General features: G+C 39.7%; 1 protein-coding gene across 2 annotated transcripts in view; it reads left to right on the plus strand.

Annotated features, from left to right (window-relative positions):
• Elmo1 (engulfment and cell motility 1) overlaps positions 1–17,826 on the plus strand; it is a 606,684-nt gene that overhangs the window by 361,652 nt on the left and 227,206 nt on the right. The window lies entirely within an intron of this gene.

Genomic DNA, 17,826 nt, shown 5'->3' on the forward strand with positions numbered 1-17,826 from the left:
CAATGGTCTGACCCTGAGGATAGGAAAGAAATGAATGCCAGGTACAGCTGTGGAAACTGGCTTCTGGTAGAAGGCAAAAAGAATAACAGAGGAAAGAGCCAAGATCCATGACAATGATAATTATCTAAGCTAACATTCTGGACGCTTCCCCTGGAGTATTTCTTACAGTAGCCATAACATGGAGGTAAGCACTGCTATTATATATTCATAAATGAGGAATTTTGAGTGTCATGTGAAACTTTCCTGAGGAGACATGAATGGACATCTATTCATATCAGATAGAGCTCAAATGATAGAACTAAGCACGACTGCACCAACATCCACTTTTGGTCAATCAGTTAGTTTACTGAGTTGCTTACAGGTTTAAAAAAAAAACAACACAAGTGACTCACAGGAAGCTGCATCATAGAAAATCCCACTCTATTCTGGATGGTGACCTCATGGAAGATTCATCATGGAGTCCCCCTTTTAGCTTCCTAATCTAGCTTCTCCCATGATCACTTGCATCTTGGGAGAGAGAGAAGGAGGGAACAGTAGCTAGAATCCCAGATGAGAGTCTATCTTCTGTCTACTAGGGAGTGTCAATAGCTCCATGATCTGATCCTAGTCCTGGCTATCACTGTATTATTCTGTGCCAAAGTTGCCTTGGCTACTGGGCCAAATCATTCTCTACTCCAGATGACATTATGTTATGCCTGGAGGAAAAAACAGCATACAACATTGAGGCATAGTGCAGTGAAGTGGTGTGCCCAAAACTGGCAAAATAGGCTTTGTGACCAGTGATCTAATGTTCCAGCCCTCATACCTGCATCTGTATCAAATCCCAGAGAATGCATAGATTCTGTGGCCTGAAGTTGTCCTGGGTTCCCTGCTGATATTTTCTGTTTTTTCTATGAAGAATGTAAAATCCCCTCATAGTGAGGGGGGCCAATGAGAAACAAAAAAAAAAAAAAAAGAAAAGAAAAAAAGCATATGAAATGATGTAGAGGCACTGTGGAAGCAAGCTGAGTAAAATCACATGAGAAGGTGTGCAAATCATGCCAAGCCTGCTGTGGCAGTTAGAACCCCAAAGGTATAGTGACAGCACTGAGGTCCAGGGTTGTGTTCCCACTGGCTTCTTAATGGCTATGTTGAGGTACGGGGAAAGCAACTCATAGATGAAGCAGAGAGGTAGAAAGGAGGCTGAAGAAATTTATGAATCTAAGGAATTCAGAAAGAGTATGACCAAAGTAATTGACCATAGAATCAGAAGATTTTGCATCAAAATCAGTAGAAAGGGGTTGGAAAGTAGCGGGCGAGCTGGTTGAACCTGGGCTTTTGATAAGGTTGGAGAACTACAGCACTTGGAATACTTGGCCTAGGAAAGGAGTAGGAGAGGAGGCTGTCTTTGAGGACATGGGTGCATTGCTATTATCAGCTGTAGCAACTGAATTTTCTCGTTCTCAGTTGTCATGTGTAGCTTACAAAAGGCGAGTGGAAGCAAGGGCAACTGGAGGAGAGGCCAAGGGTCATATAAATGGATTTGAAAGTAGTCCAGGGTAATGGCAGAAACTCCAAAGAAGATAAAAACTATGATAAGGTCTATAGGACATTTATTAATGACATGACATTTAACTTATTTATATATTACTGATAGTTTCAGTTCACTTGAGATACAAATTCAAACTTAGTGGATGTTCTTATACTATGTCCCTATGATTTTTTTTTAATTTCTCTGGTATCTGTTGTAATGGTGCATTTTTCATCTCTAATTTTATTAATTTGTGTCTCTTCTCTCTTTCTTTTGGTCAGATATGCTAATAGTTTATCAATCTTCTTTATCCATTCAAAGAACCAACTCTTTGTTTCATTGATTCTTTGGATTTTTTGTTTGTTTCTATTTCATTAATTTCTGCCCAAATCTTTATTATTTCTTTCTGTCTACTGATTTTTGGTTTGCCTTGTTCTTCTTTTTCCAAGGCTTTAAGGTTAAGTATTAAGTTGTATACTTCTGACCTTTCTAATTTCTTCATACAGGCAATTAAAGCTATAAATTTCCCTCTTAGGACTGCCTTCATTGTGTCCCAAAGGTTTTGGTATGTTGTATTCTCATTATCATTTGACTCTATGAATTTTTTTTGTTTGTTTGTTTGTTTTGTTTTTTTTTGTTTTTTTTTTTTTGAGGTAGGGTCTCACTCTAGCCCAGGCTGACCTGGAATTCACTACAGAGTCTCAGGGTGGCCTTGAACTCACGGCGATCCTCCTACCTCTGCCTCCCGAGTGCTGGGATTAAAGGCGTGCGCCACCACGCCCGGCTGACTCTATGAATTTTTTGATATCCTTCTTGATTTCTTCATTGACCCATTCATCATTTAGTAGTTATTGTTTAGTTTCTATGATTTTGTGTATGCTCTATAGCTTTTCTTGCTATTGATTTGTAGTTCCCATTATGATCAGATAGAGTGCAAGGAATTATTTCAATTTTCCTATATTTGTTAAGATTTGCTTTGTGCCTAATATGTGGCCTGTTTTAGAGAATGTTCCAGGTACTGCTGAAAAGAACATATATTCTGCAGCATTTGGATGAAATGTACTGTATATATCTGTTAGGTCCATTTGTTCTATGATCTAATTTAATCCAGATGCATCTCTGTGTTTTCTTTTATTTTCTGCCAGGATGACCTGTCAGTTGATGAGAGTAGGCTGTTGAAGTCACCCACTACAACTTTGTTTAGTGTTATCTGTGACCTTAGTTCTAATAGCATTTGTTTGACGAACTTGGGAGCCCCCATGTTAGGTGCATAGATGTGTAGAATTATAATGTCCTCCTGTTGGAGTGTGCCTTTAACCAATATAAAGTGACCTTCCTTATCTTTCCTAACTAATGTTGGACTGAAGTCTACTTTGTCAGATATTAGGATAGCAACCCCTGCTTGTTTTCTAGGCCTGTTTACTTGAAACACTGTTTTCTAACCTTTCACCCTAAGACAGTGTCTATCCTTTGCAGAACAATGAGTTTCTTGGAGGCAGCAAATTCAAGGATCCTGATTTTTATCTCAGTCTACAAACCTATGTCTTTTGTTTGGGGCATTGAGGCCATTGATATTAAGAGTTATTATTGAAAGGTGCGTATTTATTGTTACCATTTTTCTTCCTGTATAGTTCTTCTTGTTTTACCTTTGCTCTCTTGTATTAACTCATGTGTGAGTATGGTTTGTTTTTTCCAGGTTCCTTTTCTGTGTGCTTTTCTTTCTCTTCAGCATGGAGGATCCTGTCAAGTATTTTCATATTCCTTTAGCCTGCTTTTGTTGCAAAATGTCCTTATTTCTCCATCTAATTGAGTGGATAGCTTTGCAGGATAAAGTAGTCTTGGTTGACAGTTGCTTTCTTTCAGAACTTGGAATACATCATTCCAAGACCTGCTGGCTTTTAAAGTTTGTGTTGAGTAATCTTCTGTGATCCTGATGGACTTGCCTTTGTATGTGACTTGACTTTTCTCTCTAACTGCTTTCAATATATTTTCTTTGGTTTGTATGTTTGATAGTTCAATTATAATATGGCAAGGAGTTCTTTCCAGGTTTTGTTTGTTTGGTGTTTTAATGGCTCTGTAACTGCATTGGCATCTCTTTCCCAATTTGGGGGAAGTTTTCTTCTATGATTTTATGTTTTAAAAAAAAGCCTACTATGCCTTTGAAGTGAAATTCTTCTCCTACTATACCCTTAATTTTTTTTTTCCTGAGGTAGGGTTTCATTATAGCCTAGGCTGACCTGGAATTCACTATGTAGTCTCAGGGTGGCCTCAAATTCACAGTGATCCTCCTACCTCTGCCTCATGAGTGCTGGGATTAATGGCATGTGCCACCATGCCTGGCTACCCTGAATTCTTATGTTCGATCTTTTCATATTATCCCAAATATCTTGAAGTCCCTATTCATACTTTCCTATTAGCTTGTCTTTCTCTTTGTTGGACTGCATTAGATCTGGTCTTCTAGTTTAGATATTCTGTCCTCTCCTTCATCCATTCTACTGGTGAGATATTCTACAGAGTTTATTTCATTGACTGTGTTCTTCATTGCTAGTACTTCTGACTAGTTTTTCTTTATTATTTCTATTTTCTTATTTATGTCTTGTATTGAACTCCTTATTTCATTAAACTGGTTTCCTGTGTCTTCTTTGATTCCTTTGATTTCCTCTTTTATTTCTTTGAACATATTTATAATTATTCTTTTGAAACACTTCTCAGGCATTTCCTCTAAATAAGTCTCACTGGAAGTCATTTCTTATACATTAATACTTTTTGGTGGATTTATATTGTCTTGATTTTTTTCATGTTTCTTATATTATAATGTATTGACTATTGCATCTTGGATTGATTTAATGCTTGGATTTTCTAATTATCTGCAGTATTATTAGTTGTATCAATTAATCTGATGTTATATATCTTCAAGGTAGGAGCTTAAGGTGCTAGGTGTGGCTCTTAAGGCTCTCAGAGTAACCACAAAAGTGATCCTCAATGTTGGGTTTGCCTGCTATGAGAGTATTCAAGTAGGCTGAGTGGAAGAAAATACAGGTAGATTCTAAAATTTAACTAAACAATGTACACATTCAATGAAAAACAGCACAGAATATTTATGCAAGAGTAGGTATTATGACAACCAGATCCTGTAACAAAGTCACAGTCTCTAAGGATGTGTGTTGCCTCATACCCTTAATCCTGTCAACTGGGAGGCTAAGATTTCCAGTCTGTAGAGGGTTCCAAGACAGCTTGTGACCAAGTGAAACCCTTCCTTAACAAACGACAGAAGAGGAAGTAACGGCACTATATATCAGGAAGCAACAAATGACAAGCCCAAAATATAGCTTATTTAAGAATGGCAAATCCAACCATCCATCAGGTTTAACATATAATTTACCCTGACATGGAAGGTGCAATTAGCACTTCACATTCAAGCCTATATACCAGGCTTACTTGACAGGTGCTGACCTAGTGTAATCCCAGTTACCTTTTGGGATGGTTTTGGTCTCAATGATGCTGCTCTCCTGCTTGGGTCCTTCTTTGCTGTGCTGTGAGCTCAGATAGGCTGGCTGGGTCACTGCTCTGATTGCCTGTGCTGTGTGCTGTGTGCTGTGTAGGTGAGCTCCCTTCCCCAAGTCTCTGGCTTATTGGCTCTTGCACTGGCAGTGGGGGAGGGGAGTATGTGGATGGGGTTGAAGTTCTCCTGCTGGTCCTCCAAATTATCTCCATTGGTCCCTGACATCCTCCCTCATGATTCTTGAGTTTGCAAGGAGGCCAGTATCAGTGGAGAATGTCCTCACCTGGTTCCCCTGCAGCTCAGGCTGAACCTTATGGCTGTGGCCATGGGGACCTGGTGCCACCACTGCTGGAGCCACTTCTGCTGCTTCTGTGGCTCTAGACACTCTGGATCTCTCCTGCTTCTCTGCTGCAGGTGATAGTTTCTTATACACCTCACTTTTTACTGGAAGAATTTATTTTGCTGTGGGGGGGGTGGCTTTTTCTCCCCTAGGCTGCTTTTGCATGGTTCCTATGCTGCCATCTTAACTGGAAATACAAATTTATCACATTTATTAAAAAGGGAAAGAATCTACATATCTTAGAATGCTTTTAAGCTTTATTTAACAATAGATGTTAGTTCTTCTTTGTTTTGTTTTTGTTTTCTGAGGAAGTGTCTTACTCTAGCCCAGGCTTAGCTGGAATTCACGATGCAGTCTCAGGGTGGCCTTGAACTCATGGCAGTCCTAGTACCTCTGCCTCCCAAGTGCTGGTATAAAAGGCATGTGCCATCACGCTCAGCTCTAAATTTAGAATCTATTATCAGATTCAATTTTGAAGATTTAGATTCCTTGTTGAACCTGATGATGAGTCTGAGCATAATGCATGAATCCTGATTGGGTAATAAGCATGAAGGTTTAGTCATCTGCCAGAACTGCCTACTGAATAACATATAGTCTACAATCCTGCATGGGTGATACAGACATTGTCCAGGTTTACGCTTAATTTCAATAGCAGTTACATAAAGGAAAAAACTTTGACCTTCATATAGCTCCAAGTTTCTACCTATTCTATCTCCTCCCTTTCACTAAAATCCAAGTAAGTTGGCATGCATAGGTATTAGTAAGTTACACTATGAAAACTATAGCTCTTTGCTTTACTGGGTGGGTGAAATAAATTCATGTTCTTTGCCTTGTGTATAGAATATGTGTCTGTTTGTCCCTCTTTGATGCCTCTGGAAAGTGTGGACTACTTAATTACACAGTTTCTTGGAGGTTATGAGAGTCAAAGGAGGCATTTTTCTTCCTGAAAAATAGCCAGTGTTGTTTTGCTAATGCCAAGTGTTATTACCCCAGACCTCTCTAGGAGAGCTACTCAGTGAATGCAAAGCTTAGCCTAACTGTACTTTCTCTTGCTTAGGAGCCCTGTTGCTTTACACTCTAGGTGGGATTAATTTTCATAACTGAATTTAACAGTGCCAAGAGGCAAGCTGCAGTTGCTATGGGAACGGTAAATGAATTTTCAGGCTTTTGTACCTGGAATACATCAACAATGATGCCATTGTGACATAAGTATTTCTTCCTCTCCCCACTTTCATTTCCCTTTCCCTTTGTACATGGATTATTGTTGGGAATGGGAAACTAACTGGCATATCTCATGTGTGTGTCAGAGTACTCACCTGGGGAGTTATTTTTATGACACTTACATGTCTAACCCACACTTTCTACCTTTAGGGAAAGTTTTGATGGCTCTGAACTATCATAGAGCCCACGTGGAGAGTTAGAGAAAAATGTTCATCTTCATAATGTTTGTTGAATTTCACATGGCTTTGTGTATATGACAAGTGAACCAAGGAACCAAGCATCTAAAATGTGCTCGCTCACATTCTTTTTTGATTTTTCAAGGTAGGATCTCACTCTAGCCCAGGCTTACATGGATGTACTCTCAGGGTGGCCTCAAACTCAGGGTGATCCTCCTATCTCTGCCTTCCAAGGGCTAAGATTAAAGGCATGTGCCACCCCGCCCAGCTTCACTCACATTCTTTTTAATCAGTAGCAGCCATTTCTTCTGCAAAACTGGAAGGCTCTTAGGTTGGTTATCTAGGCACCCATAGAGTGTGGTTGTCAGGGAAGTACTTGCATTGCATCCCTAGGCCACATATTCTTCGGCTCAGCATTTGCATATTAATGGATAATTACAAAGCATGTAAATTATACATGGTGGTGAATATATTATCAAATCAAATCAAATGGCCTTTAGGGGTAATTACAGCATACTGCTAAGTCAACTAGGACTATGCAGGTTGAATTCTGAACACTTCCTATACAATGAAACATAACTCAGGCACAGCGGGTTTCCATCTAGAAACATGAGTTGCCTTTCAGTGTGACTCTCCATGTTGTTAAGTGAAGCACATTTGGGGTTATGCCAAGTCAAGATTCTTCATGAAAGATATTAAAACATATTTTAGGGTGGTAATTAATCTAAGTATCTATCTCCCAGGGGCAGTCCTTTGAGTATTGATGTATTCTACTATCTATGATTGAATAAGTTATGTTTTTCTTTTTTTTTTTTAAATAATCTGTTGCTGTAAAGTGCAGCAGCAAGTAGTACTGTCTGTTAAGGTGTATGGCCTTAGTCCACTTCTGCTATAGTAACAGAATCCCTAAGACTGAGTAATTAATTTATAAAGAACAGAAATTTATTTGGTTCATAGTTCTAGAAGTTTGGAAGTACAAGAACATAACACTGGCATCTGGCCAAGGCCTTTGTGCTTCCTGACACATGATAGATGGTAGATGGATAAGAGTAAGTCAATGAGAATCCACTTCTGCACTAAGCAACCAACTCTCACAGTAACTCAAAGATATCCTTAATCACCTACTTACCTCTCCAAATTCCCAACTTTCAACACTATTGCAGTAGGGATTAACTTTCCAACACTTGCATGGCGGGGGGGGTGTCACATTCAAACCACATTGGTAAATAATTAAATAACTCCAGTCTTTTATAGTCTGCTTGCTTACTTATGCTCTGGGAAGGCCATGGACGGACTCAACACCCTGTTCTTTACCAGCCAACTTCAATATGTATTCTTGAGAAGGAGGGAGGGAGGAAGGGAAGGAGGAAAGGAAGATGGTAGGAAAGCAGGAAATTGATACTTTTCTTCAACCCTGATCACTTTCTTCAACCCTTTGATTTTAACTTTTTTGTTTTTCTCTTTAGAATATTCACCCCTCCCCATAAAGTACATATCTAAAGTGTGGCTGTACCCAGTGCTTTGGAAAAAGGCTATCTTTATGTAAATAATTCCCTGGTATAGAATAGCAGGTGACAAACCTTTCTGGTCTTTATCACCGTGTGCACCTCTTTCTCTCTACACATTTATACAACAAACTACATTTTCTGTCCTGCTGCAGTTCCCTATAAAGTGCCCATCTTCCCCCAGTCATCTGTCTTGCTTTTCTGAATATCTGGTGTTACTTGGAAGGCAGCTAAATGTTGCAGACTTTATGGTAAAATAAATCTGATTAGGCAGGATTCCCTCTTTAAAAAACCACCATGTAAATGTTAATAAAGTTTGAGGAGTAAATAAATGATGGCATGGCCAAACACAGTCCTACACTTTAATATCCAAGTCGGGCTCAGACCTCCCTGGTCAGAATCCTGCAGGTCTGAGTCCCCCCCCCCCCTTGGCCCCCTTCTCCCTAGCTCACCACCATGTAGGGATAGTCAGGCTGTTTGAGACCTTAATCAATGTTTGAAACAATTATTTATTAATTTAATTATGTAAAAAATAAAATATGAAAATGATAGGCTATTAAGTTTTTTAAAGGTATTTTATTAGTTATGGACATACTTAGTATGTAAACAACACATGTTGGTATCATCCTTTCCCTTATCCCTGTCCCTGTTCCATTTTTAACTGAAGATTCTAAGCTTCAGTCACTTTTGCTATAATTTTTAGACACACTCAATAATCAAAGAAAAAGACAATCTTGCTGCTTTCTTGGCAGCAGACTTAGAATCAATGGCTGAACCTTTACTTTGCCACTTGCTTGCTATGACATCTGACAAGTTACTTAACTTCAGCCCTCCACTGGCCTCTAAAAATATGGATAATAATCATTAACCCACAGGAATGTTGTAAAAGTTAAAAACAATCACAAATATAAAGGTCCCTAACAGAGAATAGAATCCACAATAGATGCTGAAGGCATACCTTTCTCTGAAGGTATCTCCTTTTTTCATCTCCTCCGTGTACTGATATCAGATACCTCTAACAATGATGACTGTCATACCTGACATGCCAATAGGTGGCCAATGTAAAGGTAGTCTGAACCTGGCCTTGGACAAGTTGTTTATTTATAATTCCTTCCCTTTCTTGTTCCAAGCTCAAAGGTGCAACTTAAAGCCAGTGGGAACTAATGAGAAAATGAAACATATTGTTGGTTATATTACTCTGTGCCATGAGGTCTCTGATGGGAACACTTGAAGGAGGAAAAAGTGAGTAAAAAAGAAACTTGCCTAGATTTAAGCCATGCTGTCTGGAGTCTCCTGCACATGACTTCAAAGTCATGTTTCCTTAAGTAGGAGTTAAGGCTTCACCTCCTTGCTGTTATAAATAATTCCTCATGGGCTAGAGAGATGGCTTAGTGGTAAAGCACTTGCCTGTGAAGCCTAAGGACCCCAGTTCGTGGCTCGACTCCCCAGGACCCACGTTAGCCAGATGCACAAGGCAGCACACACATCTGGAGTACATTTGCAGTGGCTGGAAGCCCTGATGCACCCATTCTCTCCCTCTTTCTCTCTCTCTCTTTCTTGCTCTCAAATCAATAAATAAATTTTTAAAAAGTAAATAATTCCTCATGATTGGTGAATAGTGATTTTTTTTTTTTACTCTGTGAGATACTATTGATAGCAGGTCCTACTGAAAACCAGGGAAACATAGATATGGCTTCTGCCATAAAGAAAGAGGAAAATGTAACAGCCAATGAATTGGCCATAAAATAGCTTCTACTACCATACACTAGGAGTTTGACACACATATTAGTTTTTCACAAGAAGTTATCCATTTTATTATATTTATATTCCACATATAAAAGTAGATGCATTTCCCCATCTCTTAACATTCTTGCTTTGAAATCATTGAAACCCACCACTTCTGGCAGGAACTGCAGAAGACTGACTCCCTGGCACCCACCATCTAGGCTTTTCACCAGTGACCTCTTGCACACAGCAGTAATCTTAACAGTGCCTTTCATTTTCTCATTAGTTCCCACTGGCTCCAGATTACCCTCCAAGCTAGAAATGAGGAGGGGGAAGGACTGATGAATGGCTTGCCTCAGGGTATGTGTGGACCTACACTGCTAGTGTTTCAGTTATGACAGTCGTCTTTGTTGGAGGTGTCTGATACCTTACAAAAAGAGGGTCAGAACAAGGAAAGATGCATTCAGACAGTCAGGCATTGAGCACCTACTATGGATTAAGATTGGATTGTGTGACTGGATGGTGTTCAGGAACTTGTCTGTGAAAGCCCTCACTGACATGTTAGTTGTCTTAGATGAATTAGAATTGCCTCCCTTGGGTTCCTTAAGAGAATTTATCAATACAGAGAAACAAGAGGATTATTTTACCAGGTTCTCCGGAAAAGGCTGTGGCATCCAGCTCTTACCTGAGGCAATAGTCTCATAGAGAACTTACATAGCCTCCAGTAGGCCTGATGGGAGGTCCTAAGCCAGTGGAGTTCCACAGGACTGTGAAGACTGGAGTGCTGGTCTCTTCCAACAGTTCTGCTTGATCCTTTCTTAGACGTTTCCCATGAAAGTAAAAAGCCCAGAATAGCTTCCGGAAATCTCTGAGAAATCCTCTGTGGTATGGGTAAAATTAAATTGCTAAATCCAGACTCTCCCAGGTAATTCCCAGTCTGGCCACACTCTTGGTCCTGTTGTACTGCCAGGATCACGGAACTAAGATTCTCTGGAAGGAGCAGGGATCATGCTATGCTGGCAGAAGGTGAGTCCAAGTGGAACCTCTAGAAATCACTTATCCTCTTTGCATTCATGAAATTAGGTCCCGTTAGGTCCTGGGTCAGTCTGAGGAAAGCCTCTCTTTCTTCCCTGGTCCCTTCTGTCGGTATATTCCCCACTCCATGTCGCAGGACAACAGAGTTGTGCCCTATGGGAAGACAGAAAACAACTGGCACATGGCTCCTCACCACTGAGGCTTTTAAAATGAATTTTAAAGCTACAGTGAAAATGGAATAAGACAGATAAACCTCTCCCATGGGACTGCTGTTGCTTTGACTGGAGTGACATATCTCAGAGTAGACAGTTTAGCATTTATATGAACCCAGCCCCATGGACGCAAAGGAAGTGAGAAGGTGAAGATTTGACGTTTGTATTTGGGTCATTACTCAGATTCCAGACTCAAGACCTGCTTTCTTGGGACAGAATTCTCACATTTCGGCAGGCAGGAACAAATACATAGTCGTCTGTGCATTCATGTGCACATGTGGCTGTACAAACATGCATGCCCATAAATATTTCATCTGTTTTTATTTTTGTAGCACTACAGGACTTTTTTGGAATTGTCTCTTACCATCTTCCTTAGAGTTGCTCTTTCATTAATGGTGGTGGTAATGGTAGAAGAATTTCCATGTGTTGCTTCTTGATACAACAGTCAGCTGATAGAATGGTTGGTGACAAAATATAAAAGAAACTGTATTCTAGCTGCAAAACTCCCCAAGTGAAGATCATTCATTAGGGGAACCTCCCCAAAATATTCTCCTGTAAATGAAGCTTGGAACTATGAAGAGAAGTGTTCTCTCTGGTAGACTAACTAGATAGAGGCAAGCTCCTGGCAGCTCGTGTGCACATGCTGACACATGCATGCATGCACTACAGTCAAGTTCACTTCTTTCTCTTCTTCCTCATGCTGAGTTTGCTGTGCTGAGGTTGTCTTACTGAGCTGGGTAAAGACTCAACTCTTTGGGGGGCTCTGAAAAGAAGGATGATTAAGACCTTGTCAAGGCAAAGGTCATGACAGGATTTCTTTCTTTTTTTTTAAGAGAGACGAGAGAGAGAGAGAGAGAGAATTGGCATCCTAGGGCCTCAGCCACTGAAATCAAACTCCAGATGCTTGCACCATCTAGTGGACATGTGTGACCTTTCACTTGCCTCACATTTGTGTGTCTGGCTAACATGGGATCTGGAGAGTAGAACCTGAGTCCTTAGGCTTCGCAGGCAACTGTCTTAACCACTAAAGACATCTCTGCAGCACAAGATTTCTTTTGAAGAGAATTTCTTGACAACCACATCACTTGCAAGAACTTGATTGAAAGTTCCAATTGACTTTATCATCTCCTACCTGAAGTGTGGGTAGCAGGGCCTCTGACCTACACAGAACAAGTGGTTTCTTTGGGTGTCACTGAAGGACTCTTGTCTTCTAACTTTGCACTCTCTTCAGAAGTGCTATTATGTTAGCTTTGGCATGAAATACTGTTGAAACTTAATTTAAATATTTTAATTAATTTATTTATTTATTATTTGAGAGATAGGGGGAATAGGAAGACAGAGAGAGAGAATGGATGTGCAAGAGCCTTCACCCACTGCAAATGAATTCCATACCCACGCACCACTATGTGCATCTGGCTTACATGGGTCCTGGGGAATGGAATCTGGGTCATTCAGGTTTGCAGACAAGCACCTTAACCACTAAGTCATCTCTCTAGCCCAAAACTTAACTAAAAAAAAAAAATATCACTGTGTATCACAATACCTAAGAGTACAAATGTAAAGAGGTTGTGATAGCTCATGCCTTTAGTTACACAATCAGGAGACTGAGGAAGGAGAATCTCATGAGTTTGAGGCCAGTCTGGGCTATAGAATGAGTTCCAGGCAAGCCTGGAGGCTAGTGTGAGATTTTGCCTGGAAATAAATGTGTAGACCCACAGTCCATCAAAGAATGTATAAAATGCAAAAAGTCATGTAAAAACTCCACTGCTAATATGGTAATATAAATATGTAAATCCCCTCAGAATGATTATAATTGTCTTAGTACATGTTTATTTCAATCTATTTAATAGTTATTTATTAAGTATCATTTCATTTTCTCTGTATTTTATCCATAATAATGTTAAGACATATATATTTTTGAGTATTAACCATGTGCTGAACATTTTGCTAAGAATTTTTACATTTATTATCTCATTTAATACTTATTGCATCCTGTGAAATGGGTTGCTGTAGTTTGCATCTGAAATTTTGCCAAAAGTTCATCTATTAAAGGCTTGTTTCCAGCTTCTGCTGCTTCTGGGAGGGAGTAGAGCCTTCAAGAGGTAGTACTAGTAGGAAGGAATTAGGCCATTAGATGTGTGCCCTTGTGGGGAATATCGGAACCTCAGCCCCTTCCTCTCCTATTTGCCATGTCATCCCCTACCTCTTTAGAAACAGATTTAAAAAAAAACTCAGTCCACTCTTGGTTTTCTTTTTTGTTTTTATTTTTGTTTTTTGTAGTACATAGGGCCTTGTACATATTAGGCAAGCTCTCTACTACCAAGATATATCCCAAACATCCTGTTTGGTTTTCCATCAGGCACAGGCACTTCATTCTAATGGATCATGGTTTGGTTTAAGCCTGTTTAGAGGAGCTGTGTATACTGTGAGCAAAGTGGCTACAGTCAGAATTCTAAAAGATGGTATACCCAGAATTATTTATCTCATTGTGAATTAATGCATGAAAAGCTGACCCTGACTTGTTCCCCATTAAGAAAGTCACTTACAAAAAATAAAAACTGTGGCTTTTTAATAACTTCCTATCTTCCCTCCTGGGTACACTGCCCTTGGAAAGAACCAGGTAGAGATCTATAGTCAATAAAAATAGCTTGTGTTTATATATCAGTTTCTCCCCATAGTGTAAGATGCTTGCCACATATTTTACTAGAACTAAAATCTACTGAAATGTTGAGGAAACAAAGCTATGGTAAATTATAAATTTTTTTCTGGATGCTTTATATTTATCTTGCTCCTCCCAAAGCAACACTGTTTACCAAATACTTTGTGATTAATTGATTCCTAATTAAGGTTATTCTCAATTCTAATTTTAATCAATTATGCATGCCAAAGCATGGAAATGAGGGCCACTCTTTCAGAGGGCCATTCTTTCAGGTTTGAATAAGGTACCTGCTTTAGAAAGATTGCTAACTACAGAGATAGCTCAGCACTTAAGTGCACTTCCTACACAAACATGATTGCCTGAGCCTGTCTAAGTTTTTTTTTTTTTTTTTTTTTTTCGAGATAGGGTCTCACTCTAGCCCAGGCTGGCCTGGAACTCCCTATGTAGTCTCAGGGTGGCCTCGAACTCATGGCAATCCTCCTACTGCTGCCTCCTGAGTGCTGGGATTAAAGGCGTTCACCACCACACCTGGCTTGTCTAAATTTTAATCCTCTGAACCCAGATTAACAGAGGGCATGGACATGCACCTCTGTTTATAATCCTAGTCCTGTGAGGAACAGAGAATCCTAGGGAATTACAAACAGTTATCTCTGGAGTCGGTAGAAGAATTGCTCACAAGGAAAAATAAGTGTATGAGTGATAGAGGGAGATTAATGCTTCTCTCCAGCTGCTGCAGGTGAGTCCACAGGGTGCCACATCAGCACATAAAGCATTCATGCAGACACACACAGAGAAGGATTTCTGTGGCCCATTGTATGCTCATTCATCTCTAGAGTGCACATTTCACAAAAACTTGGGGATTGGTGCCACTCCCCTGTGTTCAGTGGTCTAGTTTTGGGTATTGCCATTCATTCTCATAAAGGAGACAATGCAATGTGGTCAACATGTACCTTCCCCAGGAAGCCTCTCACCCTCAGAATCTTAGAAGATAGAACCAATGAGAAATTCCATATGCAGGAGGTCTGGAATGAAACCTTGTTGACATTAACTTCCAAGCTAGTTGGGCAGATTGATTGCTGGAGACCACATTTCATTGGTTCCTGGGAGACTATCTAAGCAGTAAGCTGCAAGGGGCTAAGAATCTTAATGTTTACTTTTATTCTAATTTCATACACATATCTGAAATTTTTAAAGCTATATAACTATAGTCCCAGGAGGCCTTAGTTGTCTTCTACTATGGTATCAATTGCCAAAAGAAGAAAATTTGAGATTTGAAACTCCAAAATGGAATTCAGTTTACCCAAATTCACAATTCTACTAAATTGGAGAGATGAAATTTGTGCAAACCTTTGAAGCTTGTGTTCTTTACAGTGAATGTATTTTGCAGCTTCTTGATGGGATGTTTTTCTGTATGTATCCCAGCTTTTTGTTTGTTATAACCACCTCTGCATTCATACACTCTGGTCTCAGGAATCACTTGCTCATATTCATTTTAGTGCTCAATGTTTATGTTATGGGATGAGCTAAAACTGTATGGTGACATGCCTTACAGGGAGACATGGGTATCTTGGGTGGCTAAATGATAAGCTCCTGAGAAATCTGTTCCCTGGGTGATGGAAGATGCTCAGTTCTATGTTTATAAACAGTAGCATTCTTGTTAGGACAAGAAATGCAATACATATGCTAATTTGTGCATGAATGGCTGAAAATATGTTTGAATCAAAGAAGCTTTTCTATTTCACATTCACAGCCAATGGAAATTGAATATTCTTTTTGAGATAGGGTCTTGCTCTAGCCCAGGCTAACCTGGAATTCACTCTGTAGTCTCAGGGTGGCCTCAAACTCATGGCAATACTCCTACCTCTGCCCCCTGAGTGTTAGGATTAAAGATATGCACCACCATGCCCAGCTAGAAATTGAAATTTTTAAAGGTGAGTGAGGTGCCAGAAACTGAAGACTTCTTATACCGTGGTGCCTTCCTTTGAACCACTATAGGTATACATGCTGTTTCTAAATAGTTGAATGAAAAGATTGTCAATCTTGAAATCCTAATTCAAAATGTCACATATTATATATTGGACAAATCTCTCGTATTCATTGGTCATACTATAAATAAATACAAGTTCTTAACTTTATCCTAAATTAAGATTATGAAAAATTATATTATTTTCTTTCACACTATCTTTTAATATTTTCTTAAGGTATGAGCACATTCTATTGGTTATGACCAACCCCAAAGCAAAAATTTGATTACTGTAGTAAATGTCACTTTCCTTCTTACAGTGGAGTTCTCGGGCCCATGGCTAATCTCCCCCAACACATACACACATACACACTTATTCATTCCCTCCCTCCCTCCATCTCTCCCTCCCTCTCTCTCTCTGTCTGTCTCTCTCTCTCTCTCTCTCTCTCTCTCTCTCTCTCTCTCTCTCTCTCACACACACACACACACACACACACACACACACCCATGTACTTGCATACAACTTGTTGCAGTCAGGTTCTCATTCCTGGCAGAATTCACCTGATCAAGAGCAGCTTATGAGGAAAATTAGCTTACAGACTTGAGGGGAAGCTCCATGTTGCCAGGGTAAAACAATGGCATGAGTAGAGGGTGTATATCACTTCACTTCCTTGCCAACATCAGGTAGACAACAGCAACAGGACAGTGTGCCAAACACTGGTAAGGGGAAACTATCTATTATACCCACAAGCCTGCCCCCAACAATACACTGCCCCAGGAGGTATTAGTTCCCAAATCTCCATCAGCTGGGAAACTAGCATTCAGAACACCTAAGTTTATGATGGACACCTGAATTGAACCACCACACCACACTCCAGAGATATTTGAAAATAGAGGTTCTTTGTGGTAGGCAATTAATCACTAGAGGACTGATGGTGAAGGTTATGAATTCTGAAAATGATATCCCTGATAGAATTTTAAATGGGTTATTTTAAAAATGGCCTGGAGAGATGGCTTAACAGGTAAGGTGCTTGACTGCAAAGCCTAAGGACCCAGGTTCGATTCTCCAATACCCATGTAAACTAGAAGCACAAGGTGGAATATGCCTCTGAAGTTTGTTTGCAGTGTCTAGAGGTCTTGGTGTGTTCATGCTCTCTCTCTCTCCCTCCCTCCCTCCCTCCCCCCCCTCTCTCTCTCATAAGTAAATAAATATAAACACTGTAAAAAACTAATGTTGGGAATTTATAAGAGAAAGAAGCAATTATGTGAATTATATGGGTTCATTAAATGTAGTTTCTAAAAAAAAAATCAGTCTTTTGTCTTAGGAATATTGACATGATAAAATAAACATGATTCCTAAATATAGGGTCTCTAAGTTTGAATGGTTTAATAAGGCCAATAATAGACCAGGTAATAAAATTGGATTTTTTTCCTTATGCTTTTAGATTTTTCTCATCCTTTCAAAACAGTTATTAGTGGGTCAAAATATTAGTTTATTTGTGTGTGTTTGTAGTATGCATGATATTCTTTGGGTGGTGTGTGTGTGTGTGTGTGTGTGTGTGTGTGTGTGTGTGTTTATAGATGTATGTTCTCCATGTGTGCATGTGCAAAGGTCAGAAGAAAATGTCGGTGTCTTTCTTGTCAAACTTTCAATTTCTTTGAGACAGGCAGTCTCAAGTCTGGCTTTACTGAAACCAGAGCTTCTGTTTTGATCAGACTGGCAAACCAGTGAGCCCCAGCTATTTTCAAGACTTTTCTCCTCACACGACTGGGTTTACAGAAGTGCATGACCATACCCAGCTGTTTACATGGGTGCTACGTCATTGCAGCCAGGGTGAATAAGGTGTGCATGCTTGTGTGGCTTGTGCATGCTTGTACCTGTTGAGCCATCTCTGGAACCCCAAGATCTTAATTCATAAACATGGTTGTCATGAAACAAAATAGTTTGAAGTACAATGACTACCAGAAGGACACAGCA

The sequence above is a fragment of the Jaculus jaculus genome, chromosome 16 (genome assembly GCF_020740685.1).
Source record: "Jaculus jaculus isolate mJacJac1 chromosome 16, mJacJac1.mat.Y.cur, whole genome shotgun sequence".
Lineage (NCBI taxonomy): Eukaryota > Metazoa > Chordata > Mammalia > Rodentia > Dipodidae > Jaculus > Jaculus jaculus.